General features: G+C 50.0%; 1 pseudogene; it reads left to right on the top strand.

Annotated features, from left to right (window-relative positions):
- Positions 1-1,463: 1,463 nt before the first annotated feature.
- LOC102124904 (NADH dehydrogenase [ubiquinone] 1 alpha subcomplex subunit 5 pseudogene) lies at positions 1,464-17,623 on the top strand (annotated as a pseudogene).
- Positions 17,624-26,415: the final 8,792 nt, after the last annotated feature.

Genomic DNA, 26,415 nt, shown 5'->3' on the forward strand with positions numbered 1-26,415 from the left:
TGGCATTTAACTTGGCCCAAGTGAGAAGAACTGTGGTTCGGCTCAGTCCTGAGGAACAGCAAAGGTCCTGGGCTGGGAAAGCCACTGGTCCATGGCCCCATATGCTGTCCCATCCTGCAGACAGGCTCAGGGCAGAGAAGACTTGCAGCCGGCAGGCAGGCCTTGCTGGGATCAGACCACCGAAAGAGCATTCTGTGCAAGCTCAGTCTGATGGGCACACTCCTGCGAGTGACATCCCAGAGGTTGTCATCAGTCCTTAGAAGTCCTATCTCTCTCCCTAGCCCCCATCCTGGAGTCCCACCACCTTGGAATTCTCTCGTCCTGTGCGGGAGTGTCCCACCGTGACTGCCTTGCTGTCATTCTCGAGGCACTCACATTCTGCCTACTCTAGGCCTTTTCATCAAGACCATACAGATGGACTATAAAGATGGAAAGACCATGGATTTCGGAGCCAGCACACTTGGATTCAAGCCTGAGTCACACTACGTATGTACTAAGCGTTCCTTACCCACTTGGGACCTCAGTCTCCTCACATCTAAAGTGAGTCTAAGAGGCCGGCACAGTGGCTCGCGCCTATAATCCCAGTGCTTTGGGAGGCCAAGGTGGGCAGATCACTTGAGGTCAGGAGTTCAAGACCAGCTTGGCCAGCATGGTGAAACCCTGTCTTTATTAAAAACACAAAAATTAGCCAGGTATGGTGGCATGTGCCTGTAATCCCAGCTACTCAGGAGGCTGAGGTGGGAGGATCAGTTGAGCCTGGGAGTGGGAGGTTGCAGTGAGCCAAGATCATGCTACTGCACTCAAGCCTGGATGACAGAGTGAGCCCCTGTCTCAAAAAAAAAAAAAAAAAAAAAATTAAAATTAAAGTGATTATAACAACACTTTCTCCATAAGGTTATAGTGGGGATTAAATAAGATGACCTATGAAAGTACCTACCCACTGTGTACATATGAAGGGTGCTTGATAAATATTGCTTACTCTCGCTTCTTCTGGAGGGAGGGCCCTAGGCTGTAGCTTAGTCAACCAGCCAATTAGTGCCCTGCTCCTTTCAGAGTGCTATTTGGTGCCCTAGAAATGATTAGCGGGATAAGAAACATTGCTTCTGCTCTGGAAAAATTTCCAAATGGTGGGGAAAACTGTAATTCACGCGCTCTAGAGCAAACCAAGAAGGCACCATCCGCATCTTCTTTGGTTTTCACGTGTTGGGCAGCCACCACGGCTGTGCCTGGGGCCCGGCCAGCGCAACTGCAGTGAGTTTCCTTCTGATAAGAAGTGGAAGCTGCAGTAGTCGTTTAGGGAACTCTGTCCTTTTATTCAGGAAAATCTCCCCATATGGGCCTTTTAATTACAGAAATGTAAACCAAAGGCCCTGTCCTGAAACGGAGCTGTGATTTTTAGAAGATTCTGGCTGTGTCCGTTGAAGGCAGAGTTGCTCCCTGTAAAACAGGCTGCTGTGGACAAAATGTGCGCCTGCAAGGAGACAGACGAGCCTGATGATGGGGTATTGCCATGTTTCTTTCCATTTGACCCTTAGCCCAAGCCTGGGACCCCTGTTGTGAGTGATCTAAGGGCCAGACACTGATGACTACTTTGTGAGAGGCTTCATGAGACTCTGGCCACAATCACAGGTGCTGAAAGACACTGGTGGCAACGTGAGGGAGTAAGTGAAACGCCAGTACCTCTGAAAGCAGTTACGGCTGCCTCTTTTTCTCCTGGTAAACTCTGTGAGAAGTCATTGCTGGCACACAGGAAAGCTACTGATAGCAGAGTAGCTAAGAAGGCAGACGCAGGAGGCGAACTGCCTGGGTCTTGGGCAAGCCACCAAACTTCCCTGTGCCTTGGTTTCCTTGTTTACAAAATGAGGTAACGCTTCTCCTGCAATCGCAGTGGAAGGGAACTCAGTGATGCATGTAGAGTGTTTAGGACAGAGCCTGGCATGGGTTGTGTTCTGCATAAATGTTGGTTGTTATTTTTTAGCTACCTAAAAAACTTCAGTTATATTTGCCTTCCAGTGAATTCTCTTGGGTTTTCTAGGTATGCAATTGTATCATCTGCCAGTTCTTCCCCCCGTAATCCTACTATTTCTATTTCCTGCATTTTCTCATTGGGTATATTGCAGGCCTTTTTTGGGTTCATTGGAATGGGGAAACCACGTTGAAATTTCAAGCTGCTTTGGAAAGGATGGATGTGAGATGACAGTGGTCCAACGCAGAGTGATGGGGAGAAAGCTGTTGTGTGATTTAGGTGTGATGTGAAGACTTGGCTATGGATAACACCCTAAAGACAGGAAAGAGGAGTTCTATGTAAGACACACCTTAGAATACAGTTGACTGGACTTGTCATGATACTGATCATAAAAATAGAATCTAACACCAACTATCAAACCAATTCCATTACAATGTATTCATCAGAAAAGGAAGGAAAGAAGGGGAAAATTTCATAATCTTAGTTTATGGTTAGTCTTGAAACACAGATTCAGGAGAAGTTAGCAAATACTTTCATTATCTCCACAGTTTGACACAATTTGACTATTTCTTAAATACTTTACAATTGGTTCATGTCTGCAAAAATGACTCTAGTTTACAAAGTCACCTGATGTATTTGGCCTTATTTAGTTCTCACAAAATCCTCTTGGCAGATACATTAATAACTGAAGTATTGGATGTGAAACACTGTGACATGACGGTTAAAAGCGTGGCTCTGGAGACAGACTGCCTGGATTTCAAAGCTGGCTCTGACACTTACTGTGTGACTTTTGTCAAGTCCCATAACCTCTCTCTGCCTGTTTCTGCATCTATAAAATTGAGGCAGGCCGGGCAAGGTGGCTCACACCTGTAATCCCAGCACTTTGGGAGGCCGAGGTGGGTGGATCACCTGAGGTCAGGAGTTCAAGACCAGCCTGGCCAATGTGGGGAAACCCCATCTCTACTAAGAATACAAAAATCAGCTGGGTGAGATGGCGGGCACCTGTAATGCCACTACTTGGGGGGCTGAGGCAGGAGAATTGCTTGAACCCAAGAGGCGGAGGTTGCAGTCAGCCAAGATCACGCCATTGCCCTCCAGCCTGGGCAACGGGAGCGAAACTCTGTCTCAAAAAAAAAAAAAAAAAAGAGAGGTAATAATAGGCTCCCCATCACGGGGTTGTTTAGCAGTATGTTAAGTAACTACAAGGGTTAGATGTTATTATGAATATCTGGGAACTTTATGGCTTGCAAAGCCCTTACCTGACCTTCTTGGATGCTACTATGACCTTCAACTTTGGGGCCGCCTGAGAAGGCAAGCACAGAAGGGGAGGAGGGAAGGGCATTAACACTACAGTTATACCAGGGGCTGTCCTGTTACCTGTGTACCTGATGAACCTGTCTCAACCTTGAAACCCTGTTTCAGTCAACACTGAATGAATGCTCCCCTGGGTGCATGCGGTGGAAGGGAAAGGTGCAGACCTGGCTGAGTTGCCCTGCCAAGTCCTGGAGACACAACACGAGCTTAGTTCCCTATGCCCTAGGGGTCTGTGGCAGCCCCTCTGAGTAGGGTGGCCGTATAGTTTATGGTGCTATTAAATAATTAGAGCAAAGGCAAAAGCCAGACCTGCAATGGGTAACCAGGCTGTGTGGTCACGTGACCTTTAGCAGACCTCTTTATCCTCATCCTCACACCAAAGTCTAGTCTCCTGCAGTGTAGAAGCCTAACCTTCCCTCCCTGCCCTGCCTACAACAGGCGGCTCTTCTACCGCACGTGAGCACACACAAACAGGGCTCCACCACTGATTCTGCTTCGGGGCCTGTTTTCCTTCACCCCTGCTAAGACATGCATAGAAGAAGGAAAACAATGAGGAAACAGAAGGCAGAGGCCTGTAGGCACACGCTGGGGGAGGCAGCGGTTCTGAGGAGCAATTTGCAGTGGTGGTTGTGAGGAGGAGTAGGGTGTGGTGGGGAAGAGATGTTACCGTGTGCCTGCATGTAGGGCAAATGCAGAACCAGCTTAGGCCCTTGGCAGGGCTGGGAGCAACTGTTTGGCTGCAGTGGAAAATCCCAAACGAGAGGCAAGAATACCATTCAACAAATATTTATGGCACCTACTCAGTGCAAATAAGAGGGCCAGGCTGAGTCACTGAGCACAGCCCCATCCTGGCATCATGGTGTTGTGGACAGAGGGACCTCCAAGACCACTGGAGCAGATGAGGGGCTTGGAGAGGGTGCAGGAGCCGGGCTGGTTGCTGAGGACCTCCAGGCCCCGAGCAAAGCCTCGGCCCTGTGGAGACCAGAGTTCAGCAGCCAGCTGGGGCTCCACCCTCTGGCCAAGAACTGCTGAGTCACAGACCACTGGAAACACTGCCCATGCTGAGCCAGGGTGACCCTGGGGCAGAGAGAGTTGGAGTTGCCGCCATGATATGGGCTGGGCAGGCCGGAATGGAAGCCGCAGGCCCGTGGAGCTAAAAAGCCTTCCCTCCTCCCCTTCTGCGCTTGGCTTCTCAGGTGGCCCCAAGGCTGAAGAGGCTGAGAACAGGGGGTGTGGGGCGGTGGGGGTGAAGGCAGCAGACTTCCTTGCTGAGATCAGGGACCTCTGTCCTCCTCACTCTTCTAGTTTTCACTCAATCCTTTTCTCTGTCCAGCCTCACTCACCTGCTGCCCCAGTGTTCTGTTTTGCCTCAGGGTCCCTGTCCCACTGGGGGTCCACTGCCCCTACCCTCTCGTGCCTCGCTGTCCAGCCTCAAGGCTCAATTCAGGCTGCGGACCCCTTGTCTCTAAGTCTCTGCAGCAAGCCCCAAGGCCTTGGGCAGTGACAGCAGGTCCCAAACAAAATGACCCCATAGAGTCTAGGGAAAAGTTCAGAAAACATCACCCTCTGATGACTGGGTGAGAGCAGCCTTCTGTGGCAATTCCCCAGGAAATGGTGCCCCAAAAAGGTCAACACAGAAGCAGCTGCTGCTAAGGTGCTACCCTAGTGATGCCTCAAGTTTGCAGAGCTGTTTACAGCTTGCAAAGCAGTGTCACATCTGCTTACAGAAACCCCAGTCACAGTGATTCCCCACTGCACAGACGGGAAACCAAGGCTCAGGGGCATTAAGTGACCAGCTCAAGCTCAGCAGGTGCTAAGCCGTAGAACCTGGACTCGAAGGCAGGCTTTCCTGATTCCAGGCCCCACATTCTTTATGCTAGAGCAAGATCTGCTCCCCTTCTTCACCCAAGCGTGGACTGGCAAACCCTCTAGAGGCTGCGCTGGCCTCCCCACTTAAGCAGCCGTGCTGAGGACTTGTCACAGCTCCCACCACCTTCTGCAGGTCCTTTCTCCCTTGCACCTCCTTCGGTTTCCCTGGCGCTGGGATGCTGCCTGACCTTTGTCTGCAATGTCCTTTCCCATTCTCCTCTCGCAGCCAGTCACCACTTCTTCTTCAAGAAGTGCCACCTCCTCTGTGAAGCCTTCCCTGTCGTGACTCAGCAGAGCCAACCCCTCTCTCTGTGCCCCTACACCTCTCTGTCCTTGGACCTCTGCATGCAATGACATTGACTTGATAAATGGCAACTGACCATTTGTATATCAGTGTCCCAGCCCTGGACTCCCAGAGCACTCTCCTGTTTCTCCTGCTTGGTTGTTAAATGAATAAACAAATGCAAGTCCAAAGAGTCCGCTCTCGGGTAACTAAGGAGCTTGCATCAGGAGGGCACCCTGTTATCTTGAGAAACTGGAGAAGCAGAGGCCAGGAGCATGACCTCACAGGCCCTTGAGCCACCCGAGGGTCACACATCCTCCTTATTTTTGGCCATTCCCCGTGAAGACATTACTCAGCAAGCCCTCAGCTCCACCCGCCGCTCATTGTCTTACCCAAAGAAGGGACAGCTCACGGAGTCATCTTTCCTGCCTGCCTCAGTCCTTTCTTTCCACTGTCCATGGAATCTCCCTAGAAGCACCTGCTCCCTCAGCCCTGGCCCTGTCCCCTTGCCCTAGAGAGGCTGCCCTGGGTTCTCCCTCAGACCTCCCACCACCCTCTGATTGGACCGGGGGGAGTCGCCAAGTCTGAACCAGTGACTCACCCTCTGATCTTTGAGGCCCTGCATTTGGTGAAGACAGTGATGCCAGAAGTCTCCTGACCTCCCTCTCTTGAACCAAGGGCTGACACCCGCGGCCTTCTGCACAGCCACTCCGCCCACCCCCACGTGGACCCTCAGCACACAGCTCCAGGAAGCCCCGAGAGAATGCTACCCCATCTTGGAGTCTGGACCTTCTGAGTGTCAGAGCAGTGGTCTGAGAAGACAAAACAGCCCCCACCTGCCCAATCATGGCTCCCACCCCGGGCCCTCGGGATGCTTTGCATTCTACTGTTGTTCATTCTTTTGATGATGCCCAAGGCTTTAGGGGAAGGCCAGCTAATCTGGGTTGGTTATTTACATCCCTCCGAGGAGCCAGCTGGCAGAGATGGGATCAGAGGGCAGACCTGGAGAAGGGCACTGGCTTCTGGGCAGGGCGTCAGGACCAAGAGTGACCCTGGATTCTCAGGCTGGGAGAGCTGGAAGCCAACGATATGATCATCGCAGGGAGGAAGGAAACAAGTTCAACTGCCTCCCAGTCCTGCCTTGGGTCACCCCAGGTACTAGGGCCCAGAGGAGGAGGGCTGAGGAGGGGGCAGGGCATAAAGGGGTTAACCTGGGCTGCCCAGCCTCCATGCAGAGAAGAGGCTCCCAAACCCTCTCTGGCTGTAAGTAGCCAGAAACTAATTTGCCCTCCTGGGTGTAAGTAGTGGTAGGAACTAAGGCCAGCCTGGGCTTCTCAACCCACGGCCTCCCCAGGGTATCCCCCTCCTGCTCCCTCACACCCCCACCCTTCTCTGAATCCTTCCCCCAATCCCAGGAAGCCGGCAATGCTGGCATGGGGCACGGGCCACTGACTCATCACCACGAACGACAGCTTCCTCAGCCACACTCACATCAGCCACATGTGCTTCTCTCTGCGCCTGCTCAGTTCTCCAGCCAAACGGGCCCTGCTCCAGCTGAGAGAAAGATGACCAGGCTGGCCTAGGCAACAGTTGCACCACGGGTCCCAGTTGCTCAGGGCGCTCATCACAGAATTCCACCACAGCGTGTGTGGGTGTTTGCTCCACTGGCACCTCCTAACTGCTCTCCCCACACCACTCTTGCAGTCAGAGTGGGCTTTTTCAAAAACAATTACAACCACATTACTCTCCTGCTCAGAATCCTTCGATGGCTCCCTGCTGCCCTGGCATGAAGGACTTGCCCTGCAAGCTGGTACTGAGATGGTCAGGATGTGACCCTTCCTTCCCACAAACCTGCCCTCTCACTTTTCCCCAGCTCCAACCACCCAGGCTACGGTCATCCCTCGGAATCTGTTGGATATTGGTTCCAAATCCTGCTGCAGATACCAAAACCCACAGATGCTCAGGTTCCTGATATAAAATGGTGACGTATTTGCATATAACTTATAAACATCCTCCCATAAACTTTAAATCAACTCTAGGTTACTTATAATATCTAATACAATATAAATGCTATATAAATAGTTGTTATACTCTATTGTTTAGGAAATAATGACAAAAAACAAGTCCCTACATGTTTAATACAGACACAATTTATCCAGGGTATATGCAGTTGGTTAAATCCACAGTCGTGGAACCCACAGCCCTGGGGGACCTCCTACCAAACAATTTCCCAATAAGGGCCTGCTCTGACACCCCACCTTTGCCCGTACCATTCCCACAGCTAGGGATACCTTGCCCTTCATTCCTGGTCTGGCTCCTACATCCTTAAAGGATCTGCTGTCTAGGTTTTCCCTGACCTTCCAGCAAAGTAAGATGCTTCCGACCACCCCCTCAAAGGGCAGGGACCACCCTTAGTTGGGCAGGAACCCTGCAGCCCAGCACAGTTACAGGCCACAGAATGCCCACAGACCACCAGCCTACTATTGATGGCCCTACTATGAGTTGGCAGGGACAAGGCTAAGGGACGTCATGAGGCCTTCAAGGTTGAGTGACCGCAGGACCTAAATGTCCTGAGGATTCAACTCCTCCAAACAAACAAACAAACAAACAAACAAACAAGTCAGGATGTGTCTGACCACTCTCATTATCTGTACCCCTGACCAATGCTACTCTCCCCACCCATCCCTGCCCTGGCTGCGGACACCAAGCTGAGGACACTAAGCTACCTGGAGATTCCAGCCTGGGGTGAAGACCTCTCCTGTACCTACCCCCAAGACTTCCCCAAAGCCTCGCCTACTCTTCCCCCTGTTCCTCTTTCAAGGGCAAGAAGGAGGCCCAGGCAGAAGGCACAGAGGGAAATCCCTAGCTCCCCAAGCACTGAGGCTTGTGGCTCCGGGAGGAGCCCTGGGAATTGAGGGTGAGAAAAGCAGCCCAATGACCTCTAGGCCCAATAAGTAGAAAAGACCACCCAAAATGTCTAGTGGGGGTAAGGGAGAAGGTAGGAGGGAATGAGTGGGGCAGTTGCACTAAGCACAGAGACTATGAAGTCAAACTACCTTGACTCAACTCCTGACACTGGCTCTGCGTGAGACCTTCTTTCTGAGTCCTGGTCTCCTTGTAGGGAAAGTGGGATAACAGTGGTGCCTGTAAAGTGCTCAGTACAGAGTCTGGCAGAGAGAAGTGCTCAGCAAATGGCAGCCGCTGCTACCAGGACTGGGGAAAACGGCCCCAGCCTGGGAGACTCTGGGCAGGTCCCTTTCCATCTCCAGGCTGCAGCCATCCAGGCTGTACAACAAGATGGGCCCACCCGCCTCCTGGGGCAGTGGCAGGAATCAGCGGATTCATGGGCAGAAGAGGTTCCCATAGTCACTCTTAGCCTCTGTGCCCAGGCCACCAGGCCCAGAAAGCACGTGCCTGCTCCCAGCTCCTGATCAGCCACAGAGCCACAGGGAGGAGGAGAGACGGGGCCATGTGGCCTGTCCACTGGCTTGTCCTTTTGAAAGCTCTCCCCACTGCCCAACCGCCCAGGCTCTTACCCTTGACTTTTCCTCTCCTGCCTGGCCCTATCCTCCCTCTCCTTTGTATCCCCAGAAGTCGGTCCCTTTCTCTGCTGAGAGTCCTTGCCTGCTTTACTTCCTTCTACTAGTGAGGCTGGTGACTGTGGGGCGACTTGATATCTCATGGTCTTACTTGCAAAGGCTACAGTGTTCCATGACTATTTGGATTCGTCAGAGCTGTTGCCTGGGGCTCAGGGAGCAGCTCCTCAGCTATCCTATGCACCTCATCCACACCCTACTCTGCCTCCCACGAATGGGCCTCACAGTAGAGGGAGTCAGGACGGACTAGGGAGCCGGCGCAAGGTTGAACACTCAGTAGATTCACGTCGGAGGTGCAGCTCATCCCCTTACAGCTGGTTGACCTCTGTAGAGCTGGGGTGTCCCTCCAGGACTGATGTGACTATGCTTTGCCCACAGCAAAGAGGCATGTGAAGGGGAGGCACATCTGTCATCCTTTGGGGTGGCTGTTAGGAGACCTGAAGAGGAGAAAGGGGTCTCTGTCTTCTCTGTGCTCAGAACTGGCTGAGATGGGGCTGCTGAGCCTGCCTAAAGGGACAGAACAGAGCCAGGCAGCAGGGGAGGCAGTGCCCAGACAGAGGTCACAGGGCAAGGACAACACTGGAAGTGCTTGTCCCCAACAGCAGAGTTGAGGAGATGCAATCTTTTCATTACATGCTCAGGCTTCCTGGGCTGCTGGCCAGGGTACCCCCAGCCCTCAGCTTCCTCGACAGGCCCAGCAGGGACACTGCCTTCCTCTGGGAAAAGAGGAGTTCTGGGACCCCAAAACAGATGCAAAGAGGCAGCACAACCAGCTGGCTGAACTTGGAGCTCTCATCTCTGGGGTTGGGGGTGAGGGCAGAGCAATGAGGCCCAGACCAGTTCAGTATTCCCCCACAACACACCCACTCGGGTGCTGCCAAGACCTGGGTGGGGCTGAGGATGGGAGGAGCATCCGTCCTGCCCCCTGGAACATCCAAACCCCCTGGTCCAGGTTCTCCGAAGGCAGGACTCAGTGAGCTCATGGGCCTGCCATGCCCAGCCCTGTGTAGGACAACAGGGAGGGGTGGGCTCTGTGGGTAAACTAGAGAGTGGAACTTATCCTCTCCCCAGAAGACACTCAGAATTTTTTTTTCTAGTGTGGTATTTTTGCTGGACCAAAAAAGTATGTCTGCCTGTCCAGGTGAGAGCTGCCAGTCTGCAATCTCTTCACCCAGTTTCCTTTTACCTCTGAAAGATTCCAGCGTCCACACCCCCAGCCCCATCTGAGTCCAGGTGAGCAGGGGCCCCTCTCTGATGGGTCCCATAGGGCAGGGCTCCGCCCTTCCAAGAAGGGCCTTTCCATTCGATGTTCCTTTAAGGCTCACAACTCTGAGACGAGTGTTTTAACCCCTATTTTGCTAGTGAGGGAAGAGAGGCAAGCACAGTGACAAAACGACAGGAGTTGCAGAAAGTGAGCACGGGATCCGGCTGCTTGTGACTTGCTGTCTCACAGAGGACACGCAGCAAACCAACTTGGATTTGCAGAGCAGTTATGCGTTTTAGAGAGGGATTTCATGTATCAAAGTGCATCCAATCCCTCGGTATACAGAGGGGAGGTCTGGGACACAGAGACAGTGACACCTCACGTCAAACCTGGGAGAATGAGGACTAGAAGCCAGGTCTCTTCACTCCAACTTCTAGGCTCTGTTCATCTAAGACGTCAGGCCATCCCTGAGCAGGCACAGACAGCATGGGCACCTGTTCATTTCACCCCAGGACCCTGGGGGAGACCACTCATCCTCCTTCTGTCCCTCTCCCACAGGTCCTTCCCACAAGGAGAGGAAAGGAGGCTGCTTCCCTTCTAGTCTCAGCATCGAGGACCATCCTCGGTTCTTGTGGGCTATTTATCCACACACTGCCCAGTAAATGTGAGCAGAATGGAACCAGCTTTGCCCCACACCCAGGCCTGAGGACTTTGCATTGGTTCCTCCAGGACACCCATCTGAGGTCTGTGCCCAAAATCTGAAGGATAATTCCCCACCCTACTCATAGTCACAGGCTTTGCAATGACCCAACAGGAAGAGAATACGGAAGGTGCTAATGTAGAGCGCATGCAGCTGGGAGACCTCTCCAGGCAATCGCAGCCCTGACCTCAAAAGAGCTCAAGGGCCCAAATCAGCTGCCCAGGACAGCTTGCTTTGCACAGAGAAAGGCTTCCCCATCCTTCCTCCAGCCAGCCAATACAATGCAGGAGGTAAGAGCTCTGATCCCAGAGCCCTTCAGGCTGGGTTCAAACCCCAGCTCAGCCACTTGGTAGCTATGTGCCCTTGGACATGCTCTTAACCTCCCCGTGCCTTTGTTTTCTCATCTGTACAATGAGGACAATACTAATAGCTACCCCATAGGATAGTCACGAGCAGTGTATGGGTTAATAAATGTTCCGTGCTTGGAGCAGTGCCTGACACATTATAAGGGCTACATAAGTAATTGGTTGATTATCATTGTTGTTATTGTTTTCTTAACCAAGAGAGACTATGGATATCAATCAAAGCAGACAAAAACCTAACATGCTGGGGGAGGTTCTGTGGAGGAGGGTGCCAAGGCCTGTTGGGTAAAGGACTGTCACCCTCCACAGGCAGGTGGCTCACCAAAGGGATTACATCAGGCGGAAATTGCCATTAATAGCAGTTCCCTCTTGGGCCAGACACAAGCCTACAGAGCACGAGGAAGTGAGAAATTTTACTATTGCAGGAGTGAGAAATATTACTACTGGGCAGAATTCCATTTTTAGAACCTGGGAAGTTATTTTGAGGGTTAGTGTTTTCATTTTTTTTAATAGCCTCTGCGCTCTAACAATACTCACGGCAAGAACTGCTCTGAGGAGAAACCAGGGCACAGTGGGGAGCCCTGCCAGTCTCTGTGGTTGCTGGGCAACCCCTCACCGCCAGCAGGGCTAGTGGAGAGCAAGGGTAGGCTCCACACTCCCACACCCCTCCTCACAAGTGCCAGAACTCATTAGATAAGCCCCTCTCAAGGGTGTCTAGAAGAAGCAGCCTCATTTTCTTTTCAGCCCGGGCAGCTTGGAGTGAGGAAGGTAGGCCCGCAGGAAAAAGCACACCGAACAGCTGCAGGCCAGCCTCACTTTCGACAGCTATGTCAGGTTCCTACGGCTGCTGTCACAGATCCTCAAGAATTTGGTGGCTTAAAACAACAGAAACGGATTCCCTCATAGTTCTGGAAGGCAGAGAAGTTCAAAATCGGTATAACTGGGCCAAAATCCAGTTTCAGTCAGGCTGCACACCCCTCTAGAGGCATCATGGGAGAATCTGTGCCTGGCCTCTTCCAGCTTCTGGTGGCTGCCAGCATTCCCTGGCTTGTGGCCACATCACTCTAGTCTCTGCCTCTGTGGTCACATGGCCTTCTCCTCTTCTGTTGTGACAAATCTCCCTCTGCCTCTCTCTTAAGGGTATCTGCGATTGCATTTAGGCCCTGCTAGGATAGTCCAAAACTATCTGCCCATCTCAAGATCCTTAATCACATCTGCTATGACCTTTTTTCCATATAAAGTAACATTCACTGATACCAAGGGATTAGGATCCAAAGTCTTTGGGGATTATGATTCAGCCTACTACCCACGCTGACATCTTCCTCTAACAAAGCTGACCAGCAGCTCACCGCTCCACCCCCTGGCATCCTGGTCCTGTCACTCTTCACCACCTGGCACCGTACACCAGGCTCAGGATGATTGGGCACATGGCCCTGCCCCTGAGGCCCTACCCACCCTGGAGTTGTCTCTCACAGACCCACAAACAAGCCAAGCAAGGCTGGAGTTTCCTGGAGCAGCAGGGATGTTTAACTACACACTCAGGTTGTGGCAGCTCCCTCGAGGCCTCCAGTTACTGTCACAGAGGGAAATAGGGAGCTATAGACCAGAGGCCAGCACTGTAAAAATTTTATTTAAAAAAATCCTTTTATTATACTATACAAATTCAGTAAAGGAGTGGAAAAAAATAGAAAATGCAAAGCCTTTGGAATTCTAGCACCCAGAGATCATTTTAAAATTTGTCGTGCAAGCAACCTTCCTTCTAGACCTTTTCTATTCAGATAGAACCATAGACTTACAGTTTTAAAAAACAGAAGTGGCATTATATACTATACATTCTGCTTTTCAACCAGGTTTTTTCAATAAATGATTTATTCTAGGTGCCTTTCATGGCAGTGCATAGAGCATTTCTTCTTACATCTTTTTAAAGGCTGCAGAGGATCCCCCCACCCCCGGCCCCACCATGTGGATGAGCCACGATTAAGTTACCCTGCTGATAAGCATTTGAATTGTTCCTAGTTTTGTAGCTGAAACTAATGTAGTGAGGTAATTCAGGGAGAGACTAATATCTGACTAGTTCACATCATTATAGGAGGCTCACAAAGACAAGGAGGCATTTTTCTCTCACCTCCATATACCACCTCAACAGTACCTCAAAGCAATGAAGCCTAGGATGAAGGAAGTCAGGACTTCTTCCCTCACTCCCAAGAAGAACTAACAAAATGTTGTTCTCTGAGGCAGAGCCTTACTGAGACAAAGAACCAGATGGTCTGCAAGGAGGAGGGACTCTGTCTTTGTGGAGAGGCTTCCACTGCAAGCACACAAACATCTCTTCTCAAACTGGCTCAGATAGAGAGAATGTATGGCCTCCAACATTAGAAAAGCCCAGAGGCTCGGTGAGATTCCGGGGTGATTTGATCTAGAGTTTCACAACATCATCAGGCTTTAGTTCATTTCTCTGTAATTGACTTGGCTCAGGCTTGCTCCGTAGATTAGCTTCATCCTCAAGCTCATTTTTATCCCTGCAGAAAACGAACTAGAGCAGTTCAGATCACATATCTATCTATGACATCTATAGGAAAAGAAGATCTCTGTCCTCATACATCCAACAGAACTGCGTTATGATGGGAATACCTTAGGCCATGTGCCCGCCACCGAACCAACAGCTGTGGTGGGAGGATGAAATATTCGACAGAGTTAGTCTAGGTCACATGCTCCCCTCCAGAGTTGAGGTACAGATGGCTTTCCCAAAGTCAGAGGGATTTATTTTCCAACAAAAAGTGAGCTGTTAGAAGAGGGGAAGTGGGGATTTATGAGAGTTTTTGTTTTGTTTTGTGTTGTTTTGATGAAGTTTTGCTCTTGTTGCCCAGGCTGGAGTGCAATGGTGGAATCTCAGCTCATCGCAACCTCCACCTTTTGGGTTGAAGCGATTCTCCTACCTCAGCCTCCCAGGTAGCTGGGATTACAGTCATGCACCACCACGCCTGGCTAAGTTTGTATTTTTAGTAGAGGCAGGATTTCTCCATGTTGGTCAGGCTAGTCTCAAACTCCCGACCTCAGGTGATCCGCCCACCTCAGCCTCCCAAAGTGCTGGGATTACAGGCATGAGCCACTGTGCCCGGCCTATGAGAGCTTTTAAGGGTGTAAGGGCTTAGAGAGAAATAAGTGAGTTTACTGGACTGTATAAACTCCACACCCCAAGTGCCTATAGAATCCCAAGGGGAATAAGACAAAACACTACCCTATGGAGGAAAAAATTCACACTGACTCCCCCAAAATGCACCATAAACACCCTGATGTGTGGTGTTTATCCTTATTCTATAATAAATTCCTAGCGATGGAATTGCTGAGTCAAAGGGCTTGAGTATTTCAAACTTTAATCGATATTACAAAATTGCCCTCCAAAAACGTTTCTACCAATTTTTCCTTCCAACTATACAGGCTATGAAAATGCCCATTAACCCACACCTTGTCAATACTAAATATTATTCATCTTTTAGCTGAGCACAGTGGCTCACACCTGTAATCCCAACAGTTTTGGGGAGGCTGAGGCAGGAAGATCACTTGAGGTCAGGAGTTCTTGACTAGCCCGGCCAATATGGTGAAACCCTGTCTCTACAAAAAATACAGAAAATTATCTGGGTATGGTGGTGCATGTCTGTAATCTCAGCTACTTGGGAGGCTGAGGCAAGAGAATCACTTGAACCTGGGAGGCGGAGGTTGCAGTGAGCCAAGATTGTGCCACTGCACTCCAGCCTGGGTGACAGAAGGAGACTGTCTCAAAAAGAAGAAGAAGAAGGAGAAGAAGAAGAAGAGGAGCAGGAAGAGGAAGAAGAAGAAGAAGAAGAAGAAAAAAAAAAAAATATATATATATATATATTTCATCTTTTTAATGTTTGCCATCCTGATAGATTTAATTTGATTTTTTTAAACTATGGGGGAAGGTGAACATCTTTTCATACATGTAGTAGCTAATTATAATACTTTTTCTATGGATTACTTGCTCCTGGCTTTTTTTGTATTTTTCTGATGGGTTGTTTATCTTTTTCTTGTTGATGTGGAAAAGCTCTTTGTAGATTAGAGATACAAACCCTTTGTTTTATCTGTTGCAAGTATTTTCCCCAGCTTGTCCTTTGTGCTTTGACTTTGTATACAGAGCTTTTGTTGTCCAGAACATTACAAATTTTATGTAATTAAATGTATTAGGCTTTTCTGAGTTTCTTCTTAGAAAGGTCTTCCCCACTCTAAAATAAAAAAAAACGGTCACTCCTGTTTTCTTTCATGTCTTCTGTGGTTTCTTTTTATATTGAAATATTTTTTCTATCTGGAATTTGTTTTATATTATAGATGTGAGGCAGGATGACTTAGCTGTTTTTTGTTTTTTGTTTTTTTTTAAAAGAGATAGCCGCTTAGGATGTAGGGACTTTTTTTTTTTTTTTTTTTTTTTTTTTTGAGACAAAGTCTCACTCTTTCACCCAGGCTGGAGTCCACTGCAACCTCCGCCCCCCAGGTTCAAGTGATTCTCCTGCGTCTGGGTCATTTTTGTATTTTTAGTAGAGACGGGGTTTCACCATGTTGGCCAGGCTGGTCTGGAACTCCTGACCTCAGGTGATCCACCGCCTCGGCCTCCCAAAGTGTTAAGATTACAGGCGTGAGCCACGGCCCCCAGCCGGATGTAGGGACTTTTAAGATTCCAGAGTCTCTGCAAGTTCCCTGTGGTTCTGATATTTGTTAACATCTTGTTTCCAGGGAGCAATGAGAAGGAACTAGAAGGAAGGCTGGTGCTTCTCCTCAAGTCCAGGGACAGCCAGGAAAGGAGGACCCAGTGAGAGTGGGACATACTCCTCAGACGATGTTAGGAGGATGGATGCAGGGCCTAGAAGAGGGAAACAGGCTGAGCCCCTGCAGCAAAGAAGAAGGAAGGCAGGAAGAGTCGCTCTTCGCTTAGGAAGAATCCAGGGAGCAAGAGAGAAAGACCCTAGTAGCGGCCACCGCACCCCATGGACCCGATACCAGGGAGCATTCTGTTCTTTACTCTCTGCATTCCAATCTTCCAGCCTAACTGGGTGGGCTCATTAGCGTGTGTTCCACAAATTTTTTTTTTTTTTTTTGAGACGGAGTTTCACTTTTGTTGCCCAGGCTTGAGTGCAATGGCATGATTTCGGCTCACTGCAACCTCCACCTCCCAGGTTCAAGCAATTCTCCTGCCTCAGCCTCCCAAGTAGCTGGGATTACAGGTGTGAGCCCCCATGCCCAGCTAATTTTTGTATTTTTAGTAGAGATGGAGTTTTGCCACATTGGCCAGGCTGGTATTGAATCCCTGACCTCAGGTGATCCACCTGCCTCGACCTCCCAAAGTGCTGGCATTACAGGAATCAGCCACCACACCTGGCCATTCCACAAATATTTTTTGTGCCCCTACTCTGAGTCCAAGAAAGCATCACTGCATCCTACTCTAGTCATAATGGAAGTTGGGACTAATGGCCCTGAGACAAGAAGAAGAATGCTGTGGGGAATCTGCCATGCTGCAAGAGGCAGGAATTCATCTTTTTTTTTTTTTTTTTTTTTTTTGAGACAGAGTCTTGCTCTGTTGCCCGGGCTGGAGTGCAGTGGTGCAATCTCGGCTCACTGCAACCTCTGCCTCCCGGGTTCAAGCAATTCTCCTGCCTCAGCCTCCTGAGTAGCTGGGACTACAGGCACCCACCACCACACACAGCTAATTTTTGTATTTTTAGTAGAGACAGGGTTTCACCATATTGGCCAGGCTGGTCTTGAACTCCTGACCTTGTGATCCACCCGCCTCAGCCTCCCAAAGTGCTGGGATTACAAGCGTGAGCCACCGTGCCTGGCAGGAATTCATCATTTTGGAAAGACTTCCTTCAAACATGTCATTTAAAATTTCGTTCTTCAGATCTGAAAAAGTAATCACCCGACTCTGTTAGATAAAAGAAAATGGGTGGGTTCATTGGTGCTGTCATGGCGGTGTGCTGAAGAAGAACCCGGGATTTGTGAGACTGGATGTATGCAAGAGTCCACTGGAGAGGCTGAGAATACTGCATGCAAAGATTCTTGATGTTATTAAGCAAAACCCTAAAAATGCAACATACAGAAAGTATACAGAACAGATTACAAATGAGAAGCTGGTTAAAATAGTTAAATGGTTAAAGCAGAACCAGATGTTAAAAAATAAGAAGGCTGACTTCAAGGTTGCCAAAGAGGTGATTCTTCAGGCTCAAAATGAATGAAGTCTGGCGAAAAAAATAATGCAGTGGAAACCATGGGACTTCTTAGCAGAAGAGCCTCCTGCCAATCAGCGGAAATGGCCAATATAATCATTAAATGATTTTGGTGGGTTGATGGGAAACTGGTGTAATTAAGTGTTCTGGTATATTAAAAGTACATCCACATTATTGATATTTTACAATCAAGAAAACCAATACAGAAAATATTTAGATGTTAAAATTGGTGGTAACAGCAACACAATCTTGTGAATCAATTTTTGATTTGTAAATTATTCCCACAAATTATTTCAAAGATGATATTTCTTCGAACATAAAACTTGTGGGAAGATTTGAAAATTAATTAAAAAAATTCCTACAGATCGTCAATGCAGAGGCCAAAATCAACAAAGTGGTTTCTTTAGTAGTATCTTCAATATATCATTTAATTTTTTTATTATCCTGACAAAGAAAGGGCCCTTAATTATTATAGTCTAAACAAATTTGTAAGTCACTGTTTGAAGTAAATTAGTAAGAGTGGATATTTTCAAATGTGATAAAATAGCACAAGTGGCTGATGATAAAATTGGAAGTTATAGTTAACCTGGTTGGCTGTGATCTTATGTATAAAAGGAAAATTTAAATATATTATGAGATACCGATTACAAAAATCCATAGTAAATGTCATTTTATTTTAATCTTTATTTGAATTATTATTCCATTTACTCTGTTTTCATGTAATCTTAATTTTATCATACTTTGTTGTTACTCTATTATTTTTGGAAACCATCAAATTAGAATTTATTATACAGTTGAAGAAATTCATTTAGTACTTGCAAGAAAGATTTCTTGCATAGAGGTAGTTGTGCAAGAAATTTTCCTCTGTTTGCCTTTAAGGAACTTGGCTTTCTGGCCCTTGGCCTTTAATTTTCTTGATCAACCCAACTACATCAGAATAGGGGTAGAATTCTCATAAAAGAAGAGATATTAAGAGTTCTCGAAGTTTATCTGGCATATGGATAAGCTTATATTCAAAATATCTTAGTCATGCGGCTATAAATTCAAAGTAGAATCACTAAGTAGTTTGTATTAAGTTCCTGATATGAGCGTAGGTGGGTATGAAAACAAGACAAATGCTGTTCAAGGAAAAAAGTTGGCAAGCTTAAGGTTAAACAAAAGTAAAATTACTTTTCACGTGTTCTCACCTTTTCTTCCAACCTCCCTATCATTTTTAAATTCCTGTTAAATTGAACTTGGTATCTTTTTCCGTCATAGATAGGACTTTTGTGGGTTGTGTGCACGTGTGCATGCACATATTTGCATATATTTGTATATTTTGCTCTCTTGTGGCGAAATGAAATCTTTCAGAATGAGAAAAAAATGTATTTCTTCTTTTTTTCCAGCATATTTCTTCCCTCATAGACCTGTAACATAAATGCTAGCTAAGTATTAAAGTGGGTTGAGTTACTTCCTTAAAAAAAAAAAAAAAAAGGCTCTATTATTAACTGTCAGGCCACTGGTGCCTTCCCTGGGAGGGGCTCAGCCCCTTCTGGTTGGGTTGCCTGTGGACGGTCACCACTGTCAGCAGCCATTCCAGCCCCCATAGCAAGGACTGGCCATCCAGGGCTCACAAGGCAGTCGATCCCAACAGCTTCCACAATAATATGTATATATCTCTGTCCCTACACGTCCACATCATTCTGGAATCATCTTTTGGGCGATCTTCCCTACTTGAAGAGACTGTCAAACATCTTGGTGTGGTAGGTGCTTCACAAAGTGCTAAATGAATGAGTGAGTCAGTGATGGTAGAGAGCAGGGTGTGGGGCTGGGGATGCAGGACTGCTCCAGGCTGAGACTAGCTGGGGACCATGGGAGCAGAGGCCCAGGTCAGAGCTCAGCCTGTAGGAGGGCATAGACCCTGACAGCTGCATAGGGAGTTTTCCAAGAGCAGAGGCTTTGGATATAGGGTTGGCTGGGAAATTACCATCGTCACCTGGTCCCATGCCCATAACCCTCTATCCCCTGGGTGGGTGACCTCCAGTGGGCAGCCCCCGATGACGAATGGCAGCCCTCCCACTCTCAGAAGCCTCATCAATTGCAGGCCCTGTGGGTCACTCACCTGCCTGGCATTCCCTGAGCCCTTCCCTGCTGACTCACCATAGTCCTGGTTAGTCCAAGCTTCCTGCCAGCGGCCCAGCCAAGACCAGAGGAGAGGGAGGTAGGAGGCCAAGGAGACTGCATCAGGACCCAGGAATGCTCTGCTGGGTGGGAGCAGCGGGGAATAACTTCCACCGCTCTGAAGGGGTGACCAGGAAGTGGACTGTCTAATGGCTGATGGATGCCTCTCTCCCTTAGTCACAGCCAGGCCCTCACCAACCCCCATTCAGAGAACAAGGTCTCCCCAGGCCCTGACCCCCTGCTGTATCAAAGCACCATCCATGGCCTGTGACTGCCTATGCTTGCCTGCCACCGTACTGGTCGTGTGTGATTGCCTGTGACTGTGTGTTATGCGCCGATAGGCGTGGTTGAATGTGACTGTGGTTGTGTTGAATGGTACAAGTCTCTGTGTGACTACATGTGACTCAGAATCCCTGCGTGTAACCGTGTCCAGCTGTGATTGAGTGCAGATGGAGGACTGAATGCGATTGCACCTGGTGCTGTATGGTTTTGTGTGATTGTATGTCATGGTGTGTTAGGCATGATCACCTGTGGTTATGTGTGTTCTAGTGGTTGTGTGGTGCGGAGTGTGAGGAAGCATGCCTGTGGGTGCGTGTGGCTGTGGGTGGCTGTGTGTGACTGGGTGGGGCTGTGTATGACTCTTCAGGACCATGCACACACCTGTCAACACCCACAAAATATAGGCTGCAGACCCCCAATCTTCTTGGCACAGGCCCAGGCCCAAGAAAGTCAGGGGTCTGCAGCCTGTGTTCTGTGGGGGATGACAGGTGTGTGCGTGCCTGCTGTGTGCATCCTCCTTTGCCAGGTTCTGCCCCTGAGGAGCCCGGACCAGCTCCCATTTATGAAAGGAGGTGGAGCTGGGCTGCAGGGTGCTCTTCCCTGCCATTACCGACCATGTTCAGAGTGTTTTCTTGGAAGCCAGTCTGGGCTTTGGGGGAGTGCCAGCCCGTCTGAGCCCTTGCAACAGCTGAGTCCCAGGCTAACAAAGTCTCAGCTCCGCCCTGACCCAGACCCAGGCTGCCTTCCACCCTGCAGGAGCACAGCCAGCACCTCCCAGCCCTGGCCACCTGCTTCCACCCTCCCCAGACCTCATCTGGGTGCAAAAAGAACACAGGAACCCAGCTCTGCTTCTTTTCCAACCCTGAAGACATGCTTTGTAAGGGCTTTACCACTAACTCCTTGAGAGAAATCAGATGGGATAACAAAAACAGTCCTGGAAGAAACTGACAGTTTCAGATGTTTACAGGCTCTTCCAGGCCCGGCCCTAGGCTGCTGTCTCTGGGCTTCTGTCCTCCACTTTTCTACCTGAGGAAGGAGGGCGAGCTTCCAGTCTGGCTGCCCCTAGTCCCAGGCCAGGTGACCCCACCCACGCAGTACCCTAGCTTCTTGCTGCTACCACCCCCTCCCACAGCTGAGGCAGGCCTTCTACCTCTCTGAGGACGCTCCAACTCTCAGGGCCAGGGTCCAGCCCAGAAGTGACAGGAAGGATCCCTCTGGCTTATTTCCTGCAGATCAAAGTTGGGCAACAGCTGCCCAGATGTGTGAGCCTCAGACTGCTTCTGTCCCTGCCGGGAAAGAATACACTCAGGGTCTGGACCATCTGCCCCAGCTGGTTCTGGGCCAGGCGGGGGTGAGGGATGTGGGACGGAGTTGGTAAGAGGCTGGAGCAAAGTTCTGGAAGGAAGGGTGGCGGGAAGGAAGACACTGTGGGTGGGAGTCAGAGCAGCCTATATGAAGAACCGGGCTAGGGCCAAGGCAGGCACGCTCCCCTACCGACACCGGGGGGCCCACAGACTTGGGTGGGAGGGAGTGTCACAGAAAGGGAATCCTGGACCAGTGGCTCAGGTCACCAAAGCTCTGGTCCTAACTTTGCCACCTAGCAGCTGTGTGACCAGGGAAAGCTGCTTTCCCTCTCTGGACTTTGGTTTATCCACCTTGAAGACTGAAAAATGGTGGAAATGAAGTATGTAAAGTGCAGAGCCCAGTGGCACAAGTAGTTGCTCAATAGACACAACTCACTTGCATCCTAAAGACAGTTACTGACCCCAAGTCTAAGGCCCTTCCTGGCCCAGAAGCTCTATGTCTCTGAAAGAATCAGGCTTCTCTCCCCACATTAGAAGGGACAGGGCCCAGCAGGGCGTGGTGGCTCACGCCTGTAATCCCAGGACTTTGGAGGCCGAGACGGGCGGATCACGAGGTCAGGAGATTGAGACCATCCTGGCTAACACGATGAAACCCCGTCTCCACTAAAAATACAAAAAATTAGCCAGGCATGGTGGCAGGCACCTGTAGTCTCAGCTACTCAGGAGGTTGAGGCAGGAGAATGGTGTAAACCCAGGAGGCGGAGCTTGCGGTGAGCTGAGATAGCGCCACTGCACTCCACTCTGCTCTGGGGGTAGGGGTGTGAGGGGAGCTGAACAGAAAGAATGGAAGAAAGCCTGGAGCAGCCAGGGTTTGGGAGGGTGGGTGGGCATGGCAGCAGGGTCGAGGCGCTTCCCCTGGCAGGATCTGGACTCAGGGACCTGCCAAGACTCTTCCTGCTCCTCCCAGCTGTCACCTAACTTGCCCATCCAACCCATGTCTGCTCCCTTCTCCCCACCAACCATCACTTGTCCCCTGAGGCTGCAGCCCTGAACTCAATTACATCATTCTAGGGTGCAATGGCTCAACACTTACAGAGCAGCCAAGCTAAAGCCAACATCCTAAGCTGAACAGGCTAAGCACCAGCGGCTGAAAACATTAGTAAGATGGGTTCTTATCTTCCAATAACTTTTAATTAAAATGATAATAACACCTGTTGATCGTTCCAGTTAATACCACATGGCAAATTCAACTGCCTTCAAGATCCAGCCACGTGATAAAAGTGACCGCAGCAGCGTGGTGGAAGCAACAGGGCAGGTGCAGCCTGAGGACAAGCTGTGAGCCAACATTTCAAAGTGGGCCAAAGTAAAGACAGCTGCTTATGCTGCCTTCTGTGACATTTCCTGAGTTCTCACTAAGTGCCAGGCATTCTTTCACTTAATTCTCTCCAGAAATCTATGAGATAGAGATTAGCATTGCAGGATTCAGACTCTAGCTCCTAGAGCCCTAGAGTGACTCCATGTTCATGTCTTTCTGTGATCCCCAACCCTCATAGGGCAGGGCCTGTGAGTAGCTCCTAATCAAGGAAATATGGCAAAGGGAATGGGACGTCACTTCTATGATTATGTTATATTGTAAAAGACGTGGGCTGTCAAGGATGACATGCAAATTCATGAAGCGTTCCATAAAAGACCTGGGCTTGGCTGGGCACCGTGGCTCATGCCTATAATCCCAGCACTTTGGGAGGCCGAGGCAGACGGATCACCTGAGGTCAGGAGTTTGAGACCAGCCTGGCCAATATGGTGAAACCCCATCTTTACTAAAAATACAAAAATTAGCCAGGCATGGTGGTGGGTACCTGTAATCCCAGCTACTCAGGAGGCTGAGACAGGAGAATCGCTTGAACCCGGGAGGCGGAGGTTGCAGTGAGCCGAGATCGTGCCACTGCACTCCAGCCTGGGCAACAAAGAACAAAACTCTGTCTCAAAAAAAGAAAAAGACCTGAGCTTATTAGCAGACTGGTGCTAGACATTTTCTTCCTTGCTGAATTTGAAGAAGTGCCATGATCTGAAGGGGCATCAGAGAGGCTTTGTGGTAAGGAAGTACAGGTGGCCTCTAGGACCTGAGAGCAGCCCCCTACCAATAGTTATCACAAAGATTTTAGTTCTACAACCACAAGATGAATTCTGCTAACAACCTTGATAAGCCTGGAAGTGGATCCATCCCCAGGTGAGCGTCCAGATGAAGAACCCAGCCCTGGCTGACACCTTCACTGCGGCCCTGTAGAGGACCCAGCTAAGCCTAACAAATGTGTCCTGTTCTAAGCCCCTAAGTTTGTGATCATTTATTATGAAGCAATAGAAAACGAAGGTAAGTACCATCTCCATCTTAGAGATGAGAAACCTAAAGCTCAGAGACTTTGACCAGAGGCACACGCTTAGCATGAGGCACATCAGGGACAGAGCCCAGTCTCCAGACTCGGCAGGCTGGTGTTCTCTTTAGGACGTTCTTTAGGTGTTCTTTCAGGGGCCACCTAGATACAGGAAGAGTAACCTGCATAGTATTGATTGAAATACGTTTTTTTCCCATTTTAATTTAACGAACATTTGTTGAGCCCTCTCTGTGTGCCCAGCACTGTGCCAGGTGCGAAGGATTCCAGGCTGTGGTGGGACCAGTGGTGGACGTGGACAACAGACAAGCCATGTCAGTGTGATAAGGGTTACAACATGAGGAGAGATGATGTGCTGGGAGCATGTGATGGGGCAGCCAGCCTCTACCAGGGGCCAGGGACAGCCTCCCACAGGAAGTGATACACGGGTCCCTTGGGGTGGGCCTGGTGGTGAGCCAGCCCCTCTGAATTGCAAGTGAGTGAGTAGGTGAGTGGGTGGGCTTTACTGGCAAAGAGGTCCCCAGAGAAGAGGACTCTTCCAGCAATGTGAAATCACCCTGCTTCCGTGCACTGGCTTCCAGGACACCTGTCTCAAAGACCCAGGGCCTCTATGACTGCCCTATGACGCCTCAGAGCTCAGATCCCAATGAGCACCACTTCCCGGATGCATCATGGGTGGCTGGGGTGGGGAAGCAGTTGTTTGGCTGTGACTCTTATCTTCTAGACATCCCCAGACATCTGGCAGGGGAAGAACTGTAGGTTGGGGTGGGAGGCAAAGCAGGGTAATAGGGGGTACATGGATGAGGGTATGAGCAGAGCCAGAAAAAAGAGCAGGAATTAGAAAGGGGGCCCCCCTCCTATGGCCCAGCTGCAGTCTGTAGTGACTCGGCAGACCCAGGAGTCCTTGCTCATCAACTGGCTGGATGGTATGGATCATGCAGGGTCCTGGGAGGAAGCTGTCAACACACTCAAACTGGGGGATTTGAGAAGTATTCAATAAGGAGACTATTGTCAAAGGTCTTGGAAAAGGATTGCAGGAACCTGGACCAAGAGCATCAGGCTTTTCTGCTGCTGGACCTGATGAGCCCAGGGGAGGTCACCAGACCTGCAGAGCTCTGGAGCCGAGTAGATAGGGCTGCCTGGCAGCAGCTGTGGCCTCATGGAGGGATGCAGTCAGGCTGTGGCTACCCTGCAGGAGGTTAAGTGCCCTGACCTCACTCTCCTCTCTGCCTCCCATAAGCTGTCGGTGCTCCCCAGTGACCAAGGCAGAGGGTAAGAGCACCCACGGATGTAGTTCCCACAGTCCTAGGGGGCAGACCAAGATGGAGAAAGTTGGCAGGCAGACTGGAAGAAGACACCCAATCCTGACTCCGTTTCCTTCTTTGTACAAGAGTGTTGATGAGCATGCTTATGTTTTGGTTGTTCCAAATTTGAAAAGCAGTCACATATCTAAGGGCCCCAGCCTGGAGTCCGGCAGGCACAGGCTGGTTGCCAGCATTTGGTTTCCAAGAATCAACAACAAGAACACAAAATCGGGGCCACTGAGAAGCCAGTCGCCAGCCCCAGAAGCCCTGGGCAGCAGAACAATCACTGACGAGAGGTTGGCTCAGGAGGTCTTAGAGTCCTTGCCGGGAATGGAACCCAGAAACCCTTTCTCCGCACACTCACTCACACCCCAATCCTGCAGCTGTGGGAAGGCGGGGTGCCTGACCTCTCTGCCGTGCTGGAGAGCAGCAGCAGCAGGCCTGTGGGCAGCGCAGCGTCCGCCCTCAGGGTGGCAGAGGGGCAGGCAGCTAGACCAGGAGGCCCAGCTCTGCTTAGAATCGTGGGCTCAGCTGGTAGGAAACTAGGCAGTGCTGCGTTCACTTCCCCCAGTGTGGGGATCCTCCCATGCACCCTAGACAGTAGCATCTAGGTAGGAGGAAGCTCACAGCCCCACTGGGCTCCAGGGCAGCTGGGAAGCCTGGTTATTAGAAAGTAGCCGCCTGGCCCTGGATGTCTCCAGCCTAGGGCCCGAACAACCCAAGCCCTCAGAGCCTCTCCAGGCCCGGCCCCACCTTCTACCCACTGTGATATTTATTCCCCTTCAGCAACCATAACAAAGGCCCCTGGTGAGACCCGCAGCCCTCTGCCCTTTTCTTTATCACTGGCATCACAAGTTCACAGGAAGAGGGTTTTCAAAGCAACAGAGTCAAGATTGCACTGTGGTCAACGTTTTTCAAAAGAAAGGAAACCAAAATGGATCAAAGAATTGCAGGTGCAGCAGATTAAGACTCTGCCTGTGACCTGTGCTGGGAAATGGGCCAGGGAAGGGTGTGAATGCCTTGGGGTGGGGGCAGCCCTTTCCACTGATTTACTGCCTTTCCAGCTCTCCAGGGCAAGGGCAGGGGAAGGGACAGAGAGGTGAAGACCATGGCGGGTGAGAAGACTCAAGTGTTTGGGAGCCAAACCATTGGGAGGTATCTTCACTCACCCAAAATGCCCCGTGCTGTGAAAGGAGGGCCAAGCACACAGGATCAGTCAGAGGCCCACGAGGAGCACCTGCTTCCCTGGTGGTCAGCTCCTCGTCCTTTTCCTCGTTCTGATCTCTGCCCAGGGAGGCCCTCTGCAATAAATCCGTCCAGCCCCTCTCTCCCCTGGGCTGCCAGAGCTGTCCGTGGCTCTCATCTGCACCCGGAGAAACAGGCTCTGAACTGTTCACCCACCTTGGGTTTGCACTGAAATCCAACCTCCATGCTGGATTGGTAAATTGAGCTTT

The sequence above is a fragment of the Macaca fascicularis genome, chromosome 1 (assembly GCF_037993035.2).
Source record: "Macaca fascicularis isolate 582-1 chromosome 1, T2T-MFA8v1.1".
NCBI classification, from domain to species: Eukaryota; Metazoa; Chordata; class Mammalia; order Primates; family Cercopithecidae; genus Macaca; species Macaca fascicularis.